This window comes from Zosterops lateralis (genome assembly GCF_965231275.1).
Source record: "Zosterops lateralis genome assembly, chromosome: Z".
NCBI classification, from domain to species: Eukaryota; Metazoa; Chordata; class Aves; order Passeriformes; family Zosteropidae; genus Zosterops; species Zosterops lateralis.
This window is the reverse complement of record NC_139800.1, coordinates 51,170,057-51,179,410: the sequence shown is the minus strand read 5'-3', so window position 1 is coordinate 51,179,410 and position 9,354 is coordinate 51,170,057. Positions and strand designations below refer to the sequence as shown.

At 38.6% G+C, this 9,354-nt stretch overlaps 1 long non-coding RNA gene across 1 annotated transcript; it reads right to left on the bottom strand.

The window, feature by feature from the left end:
- Positions 1-1,943: 1,943 nt before the first annotated feature.
- On the bottom strand, positions 1,944-7,769 carry LOC310922468. The gene is made up of 5 exons (XR_014592432.1): positions 7,617-7,769; positions 5,567-5,828; positions 3,794-3,921; positions 2,577-2,656; positions 1,944-2,188 (listed from the first exon to the last, which is right to left on the bottom strand). It is a non-coding gene; the product is annotated as an uncharacterized lncRNA (long non-coding RNA).
- Positions 7,770-9,354: the final 1,585 nt, after the last annotated feature.

Here is a 9,354-nt window from a genome sequence, read left to right as displayed (position 1 = left end):
GAAAACAGCTTCTTCCCTTTGGACATTCGAGTATTCAGACTACATGCTATGCCCAATCTCTCTGTAGTGATTCTCTGGTTTACACACTGAATTTTGAAGGTCACACTCCATGAAAAGTGAATATGAGCAATTTTTTAAATGAATGAATTCTACTTTTCTATATCTTCCTTGCTCATACATATCGTTGTGTATACTTGCCAGCATGATTACACTTCAGCTTGAAAAACATTCATGACCTGTCACCTAATCTTTTCCATAAATTATTAAAATTTAGTATCCTACTCATAGCACTCATTAAACATGTACAGATAACTTCATGATGTTCAGCATTTGTGTCCTAGCACTTTGAGTTAGAACAGTCCACCCACCTATTAGGGCTAAGGCAGAGTTATCAAGATTGTTTTTTATCTTGTATATTTTTGATTTTGAGGCCTTTCTTGTATGTGCATAAGGATAACCATCTGACCCTCCTTAAAGAGTAAAGTCCAAATACCATTCCACAGATCATGTCAGCTTTTTTTCCCCTGACCACAGGGCTCATCCACTCCATTTTATAAGCTATGATACTGAGTATGCAGTCTCACATCACCATCAACCACTAGGCACGTTTCAGGTCCAACAGGCCATCGGAAACTTGTGTATTCATTTAGATAAACAGACCAGTTTGCAGATTTGGTCCCAGTAACAGAAACCCCTGAAGCACCAGGGTGCCTGTCTTGCTTCGTCTTTGTGTTCAAACTAAATGTATCTAACTTATCAAACTTATATCTAAGCTGTAGCTAGGGAGAGAAATCGCAGCACCACAGGGCCATCTGAGAATAGAACAGCACTTCTGAGATCACATTTTAAGTATCTTGATGGAACCAAATAGCTTACAAGAGTATCACTTGTGGGTTGTATGAGTCCAAGGAGTGATAACAAAGCAACTAAAGAAATAGTTGTGTCTATACACTGCTATTACATCATTCTTTTTCAATAAATACATTCTATTTAACCATAATACCCATACAGATGGAAGCATCAACTTTGTGCAGAAATCACATCACCCCCCCAAATGAATCCAGGCTCAAGTGTAGAAAGACAAATGACTCAAACCAGTTGCTGTGATGACTTGTCTTACCAAAAAACTGCCATGTGGCTGACTGAGTGTAACCTAACCACAAATCCCATCCTCATGAATTAGGCTTGACTATAAAAGCCCTGCTTCACTTGACCGCTCTAGTCTAGTACCTGGATGTCTTGGAGACAGAGGAAAACAAGATGTCTTTCTTTTCTTGTCACTTAGCTAAAACACACAATTTCCCCTGAGTGACTAGATAATCAAGTGTATTAAAAAAAAAAAATGACAAAAATAATTTGCCTTTATAATAAACTTCCAAAACTAAACTATTGATAAATCATATTTGAGGAAATTTGAGGTTCACCCGTTAGCCTGATACAAAACTTCAGTACTTGAACACAGGTTATTTAATATATTTATATTTAATATATTTATTTAAGAACAGCTTGAAAACGCTTGGCTTCCTGTTTTTGAAAAAAGACCAAACTAAATCATTTTGTGATTGTAAATGTAAAATCTTTATGAAACAATCAGAGAAGATAAGTGAAGACCAAATCTTTGCAATGAGAATGAGTGTTTATCAAAAGCAAAACAGAATCAATCTAAGATAGAAATCAGATGTATGCAAAATCAAATGGTTGGGTTATGGATATACAATCTGACAATATTGTTCTTCAGTGCTAACCTTTTCTAGCCTAATCCTTACTGAGATATGCTTAGAATTCTAAATTAACTAGTTACCAGAAAATCCAGATGGTTTTAAAAAATCTAGTTATTTTAAAATATCTAGTTGCCCAATCCCCTGATTGGAAACAAGGTAATTCTCCATGGAAGAAACTTAGAAAAAGCACTTTGTGGCTGTCTTGGCTTAGGTAACGAAACCCGATTGGGGAGGTGTTTTTTCTTTACCTGTTATAACTCCAGGAGGGAGGAGGTGGCTGCCTTTTTGATAACAAGCCAGCTGTTAAGCCAGGTGGGACATTGTTCCTTATCTCTGCTCACCCTCCCATTAGCCCCATGGGAATATCTTCTGATAATGGGCCATTAAAGCTCACCAATGGCATGACACATTTCATCATCCTATTGTGAGATGCTCCACCCAGGGAGGAGGAACCAATCCATTTGCACCTAGATAAAAAGGAGTCACAAATGTCACCAGTTGTCCAGTGTTCCCACAGGACTCCCAAAGGAAGACTGGATCCATCTCTGGACCCTTTTCTCTACAGGACCATCTCTGCTTCCAACAGGACCCCATCTGCCAATCCAAGAGGGCTGACTTTGGACTGTTTCCAACATCCTACCAACAGGGTGTCAGGTTGTATTTCTGGCTCTGTCAGGGTTTTCTGGGATTCCTTGTTTGCTCTTTTGTGCTACAACATTGTATTTTTAATATCCCTAGTAAAGAACTGCTATAGCTATTCCCAAAAGCTTTGCCTGACAGCCTTTTACTTGCAAATTTATAATAATTTGGAACAGCAGGGGCAGGGGGGGAGGGAGGGGGAGGGGAGGGGCTTACATTCTCCATTCCAAGGGAGACTCCAATCTTCCCTGGCAGACACCTGTCTGTCTAAACCAAGACAGTGGCAAGTGACTCATCTACAACAGAAATAATTATTACATTTCAGAGCCTAGACAATTCAAAGGGGAGAACAAATGAAACAACAGGTGCCAAAATATCAGAGATCACTGAAAGCACTGTTAAGTTGCATACATTTCACAAAAAAAAAATCCTTTGAAACACTACAATTAAGAGACATCTGAGGATTATGAAAGATATATTTTGCGTATTTTATAATAATATATAAAAACCAAAAGGTCAATTCAAAGAAAGCGAATATATTTAATAGACTACCTCTGGGGTGGGGAGAAAGTGCTCATCACAGCCCTTTCAAGTTATTTATCTGACTAACACTACTGACAAATGGCTGATTGAATGTGAGACTCAGTAGTTTGTCTCATAATGCTCTTGAATTTTTAGTGGCAATAAACTTAGTATTTAGAAAAATGTGAGAAATTGCCACAAGGGAAGATTATGAATATGTGCCTAAAGTCTATCCCAAAGCTGTAAACACCACCTTCTGCTCCTGCAATGACCTGGTTTTCACTCAGTGGTACTCTTCAGTCCTAGGGACCAAATTTTCAAAAGATAGCAGTTTAACATGTAGAACTCATTTATGGAATTTATGGAATTTTCTTTCTTTATTTGGATGACACTGGGCCCAGTGCATTGATGGCAGTGGAGGGTAGCTTGATGCAGATCAGGAGCCACTCACAGGGTAAAAATTATTCCATTCCCCCGGACTTAGGCTGATTCTGTGCCAGGCTGGTGTCTCCATGTTACTCTTTCTTACGGAAAGTTTTCCAGAGTATAATTCTGAAAATACACTTAACGTTATAAAATATACATATATAATTAATGTGTCCTTGCTTTAACATGTGGAAACTTGTGATACAAAAGACAGTATTGCACACCTGCATTTCCAGCAAAGTTTAGTTTGCTCATTAGTATTCTGTACATTTGGTTGCATTTCTGACTTGCCTAGCAGTTGCTCTCCTTCTTGGTGATGTTATTACCCTGCTATCTGAATAATTCCTACAGAGATTGGTGGGTGTTGACAAGTGAAGTATAGGCTAAAGGATAAGACAAGATACCATTCTATGGCTACTTGAAAAGGACAAATCCAAGGCAGACTCTACTTGCTGTTGGTAGATCATACAGCAAGAGATACCCACCACGAATTGCAGATTGAACAGGCCAGGTTTGACATTAGGTGAAACAATTTCCAATACTGAAACAGTATGTCCAGGAGAGGAGCTGAGAGGTTTCCCAGGTTTAGCTACACAGTGCAGACTGACCCATCCTAGGACCAGAAAGAATTTCCTCTGTATAAGTTGTGCATGAGGGCCCATCTTAACAGCTGTGCTGTGATCACAGATGGGATGAAACATTCTGTAGTATTGTGCTAGCACTCTACAGTTCCTGTCTAGAGAATTTCAGGTAGGAAAATATCCTCGTGAACATTCAGGTGCTCAGGAAATCTTAGACCTCCCACACTATGCTGTAAAATTTATCAGTGCATATGTGGAGCAGGACAATGGAGCGTGGGATGCAACTGACTTGCTGCCATGTATAGATTTACTTCATAGAATGTGGCTATTTGGTCCTGCTGCCCTGCTGCCTAGTACTGCAGGTCATAATACTTGGAGATAAAGAGAGGAAAAAATGTAACACATTGTCTAGATATTTCAAAAGCGGGGATTTGTCACGAAATTGATCACATAATATAGTAGAGTGTTTCAGGTTGTATTCCAACAAAACAAAACAAATTAAGAATGCCACCAGGTATTCTCATTAGGTTTTTTTCACCTTGATGTGTTTGCTGCATTTTGGGTTGTGACATAAGTAAATTGTGTTCCACAGAGGCTAATAAAATGTATTTCATTACTAGATCACATTATAGAAAAAATTTAAAAACAAGGCTTATAAATTCGGACAATACATGTTATCTGTAAAGTATGTATTCTGAACACACATTTATATAATAGGAAAAATATACATTTGGCAGAGCACTGCTTTTACAAAATGCACTTATATTTTCTATTAACAAAATTATTTACATCTATATTTACAGGAGCAGCTCCTAAAACTTGATATAAATAACGAGTTATCCCTATAATTTATTATCAAAAGAAGTCTGATTATTATGAAGATTATAGCTTACTATAGTAAGGAAATGGTAACAAAAAAATTAATTTTCATTTTTAAAAAGCCATCTTTGTGGTACACAGGAAACAATATATGTGCTTTCAAAAGATACAAAAACTCTTCTATGGGGAAAATTTATATTTTTCTCTGCCTTTTCTTCCTTTACCTTCATGACAAAATTGCTGTATTTCCCATTTTCTCAAATAAAGAGTAACTTTATTTTCAAATTCAAAATACTGATAAGTTTAAAATGGAAATACAAATTTGAAATGAAATGGCTGTCAGGATACCATATAACATAGCAGGAGAAGCAGACACAAGAAAAGGCAGGCAGAGGAAATAAAAACATCAACAAATCTATTATAATTTTTATGTGGCAGTCCGTAGTCATAGAGTTTATCTTAAAATATGAACATTTTCCTCTGAATGAATACTGAGACATGTTTAATTGACTTAGTTCAGATAACTTGCTATTGTCTCTCACAGTCAACAAGATTCTATTTTAATCTGAGCCACAATTTAATTACAGCCATAGTCTCAAACATTTTAAACTATGCCTTTGTGTAGGAGTTGAAACCACAATAAATCTGTGAGATGATGTCTCTGTCATTTCTGCTGACTGATGCAACAAGACAATTGCACCAGCAGTAGAAATAACAAGAACATTAATTAAGATGGTAATCAACAATCTAGTCATGCACTTTGTCAGGTAAGAAACTATAATAGAACCTTTTTTTTGATGGTTCTCATGACTGTACTGTAAAGAATACACTTTGCTGTACAGACATGCTGTAACTCACATTAAAACATGACAGTCAACTTTTCCTTTCAAAGCAGTGCAAAACTCTATTCTGTTCAACCTCATGAAAAGTGTATAGTGTAACAATATTGTTGTATAATATGGTTCTTCCGTGCTGGTTTCCTGGCCAGCCCTGCTCTTCAGATACCATATAAATTAGTTTTTCTTTTGGGTCCAGATTTCAGACCGAAACATGCTCTTGGCTTGAAGAAGGAGCAGCTCACACTTGGCGGTAATTAGGAAGGTGTTTATTAGGGTGAAGCCTAGGGTGTGAGAGCATGAGTCAGGATTTGGGCTCTTATGTCCCCTTAAGTACAGGGGTGTTACTGATGGAAATGAGGGGGAATGACTTAGATACAGGGGGCATTGACATTGCCATTTTGGGGCAAAAGGGATGGGGGGGATACCTGCAGCCTTGGCTGAGCCATGAGGCTTTGCCAGAGCTGTCAGGTAGCAGGGTGTGTCAATAGATAAGATACAATAGAGGGTACAATAGGGAGGGAGAGGCCTATTGAGGGGATAACAACAGGGCTTAGGAAAAGGGGGATGGGGGTAGGAATGAACTATTACAAAAACTCAATAATAAAAACCATACAGAATTTTAGAAAACTCAAAATGCACTGCAACAGTATAATTTTCAGTTCCACACATGGGCAGAAAAACCCTCCTGAACCATGTAATCCAGTCATAATTATTTGGCAAAATTTGAAAACTAACACTATTGGTAGAAGGTCAAATTACCTCTGTTTCGAGGTGGGTTTTTTTGTTTCGGTTTGGTTTGGTTTGGTTTGGTTTTGGTTTTGGTTTTGTTTCATGACCTTATTCACACTTTTTTTTTTTTTCTCCAGTACTTAGTTTTACATGCTGCTGTCTCTTCTCATTCCTAGACTTAGCAAATTAGAAGTCAGCAGACCTGGGACGTTTTGTTTTTACTTAAGTTCAGACCCAAGCCTGGTGACAACATTTAGGAGGATATTCATCACAGCTGGGGGGGGGGGTGTGTTAAATTTTGGTTGGTTGGTTGGTTTTGTTTGTTCGTTTCTCTTGTGCATAACTAATTCGGTTCAAAGCAGGACATTTTGTAGCCTGCTGTACTTGTTCAGTGGCTGGGTTCAGCTTTCCATATTTCAAAAATATGTCAGTTGTCATTCTGTGTTACCCCACTAAACTTATTTGCTGCATCTGAGAAATATTATGCAATTTTGAATGTGTTAGATAGCAGAAACAGTGATTTATTATTAAGAGTTCACAAAAAAGTATGTAAAGAATACAACATTCTTGATGTTTTAATCTGTTTTACAAAGATATCTATCCTCACTGAGCTAGAAACCATAAATGGGTTATCCTTCACAGATAACATTTCTTTTCTGTAATAGTTGTTCCTTCTGACAGAGGATGCATAGCTTGAAAGTGAATAACTACTTAATGACAACAAAGAAGCAGGCTTGTAAGGATCTCTAGATCTAGTCTACTGTTGTCTGTGAGCACATATCTTTTTTTCTTGATCTTTATTCTATCTGAAAATGGTTTTATATGCTACTTTCCATGTTACACTATCAGTGTCTAATGTGTAATCCAGCTCTTATATTTGATCTTTCTGTGACAAAGTGTCCCACAATTTCACTGTTTATCTGCTCAATGCCTCGAGAAATGATCCCTGGCATGTGTGCCCTTTCTATAGGAAGTCAATTCTTCTTAAGGTGGATGTCATGCAATTGTGTTCAATATTGTAAACAGAAGCTGAGTCCAAAAAAGGTCAGGGACTCTGGAAGTTTTCTTTACTGACCTAAATAGTTGGAAAGCTGTAGTTTCTAACAATGTTTCCATTAACAGTATGGGTTGGAGCATTTCTTCACATGTGAGTTCTTTCTCCATTGCAGCTAGCAATACATTTCTATGTTGCCTTTGCATATGTTGTTGTTTTCTAGTTCTTCTGAAAAGTCCTAGGATTAGCTCACTTTAATCATGTTCTTAGAGTCCCTATGAAATGAGTATGACACCTGTTATACAGAGTTTTAGACAGAGAATGAAGGAAGCTTCATATTACTTACCAGAACCTGGAATGATGTCTTTCTCTTTTCTTCAGTAAAATGGTGAAAAGGAACTGACGGATGAAAAAAAATTCTTCACCCAACCATAGTGATCTAATCTTGTAGTGTGTATGGCTTTAAATTACTGCTGCTTAGAATTTGTTAGTCACAGAATCAGAGAATCACAGATTCATTAAAATCGAAAAGGACCTTTGAGATCATCAAGTCCAATGTTTAACCAACCAGGACAACCTTGTCAAGGACACCCACTAAGTGCCACGTCCAGTCATTTCTTGAACACTACCAGGAATGGTGACTCCACTGCTTCCCTGGGCAGCCTGTTACAAGGCTTGACAACCCTTTCCATGAAGAAATTCTTCCTGAATTAAGTCCAAACTTAGTATTCCCTGGTGCATCTTGAGACCATGTTCTCTCCTTCTGTCACTGGTTACCTGGGAGAAGAGACAAACTCCACTTTGGTTCAGCCTCCTTTCAGGAAGTCGTAGAGACTGATAAGGTCATCCCTGCATCTCCTTTTCTCCAGACTAAACTTTCTCAGCCACTGCACGTAAGACTTGTGTTCCAGATCATCGCCATTATTCTTCTCTGGACTCACTCCACCACCTCAATGTCTGCTTGTAGTGAGGGGCTCAGAACTGGACACAGAAAAAGGTGTGGCCTTAGCAGTGCCAAGCACAGAGGGTTATCCTGGTCCTGTTGGCCACACTATTGCTGAAGACCAGGCTACTGTTGCCTTCTTGACCACCTATGCACACAGCTGGATCACAACCAGCCGGATCCCAACTAGCATTCCCAGGTCCTGTTCCACTGGACCACTTTCCATCCACTCTGCCCTAGTGGGTAGTGCTGCACGGGATTGTTGTGACACAAGAACAAGATCTTGGCCTTTGCTGAACTTCATCCAATTGGCCTCTGTTCTTGGATCCAGCCTGTCCAGGTCTCTCTGCAGAGCCTTCCTACCCTCCAGCAGATCAACACTACTGCCAAACTGTAATCTGCAAACTGACTGAGGGTGCACTCCATCACCTCATCCAGGTCATTGATGAAGATATTAAAAAGGGCTGACCCCAACACTGTAGAATCCTGTAGAATCCCCACTAGTGACCAGACACCAACTGGATGTTTCTTCATTCCCTATCACTCTGAGGGCTAGGCCATCCAACTAGTTTTTTATACAGTCAAGAGTGCACATGTTAAAACCACGACCTACTAGTTTCTCCAGGACAATGTTTTGGAAAACAGGGTCAAAGGTTTTATTAAAGTCTAGGTAAAAAATATCCACAGCCTTCCCATCATCCACTAAATCCACCTTGCTGCAGAAAGAGATCAGGTTATGTAGCATGCTAAAACCTTAAATGCATATAATCCTGTGCTTGCTCTAAGGTACTGAAGGGTACTGAAAACATACTGTCTGAACTGGTGATGCAGAAGAAAACAAAAGATCATTCCCATTTGATAAAAGAATATTCACCTTCCTTTGTAGTCCCTTCACATACTAAATTTCATATGTCCTCTAAAATTGATGGCACTATTTCACACAGATGAAGATGGGGACTAGTATTTCTGGCTTATTGACTTTTGATTGAATCTAGACATGTCAGTAACCAATTACTTTAGGGTGAATTTCCAATTACTTTAGGGTTTTGGGTGGATTGACCCTAGCCCTGTCATTGATGGATTCAGTGATGCTTAGCTTCTCATTTAGCTCCCAATTACATTAGACCTTTTCCCAATAATA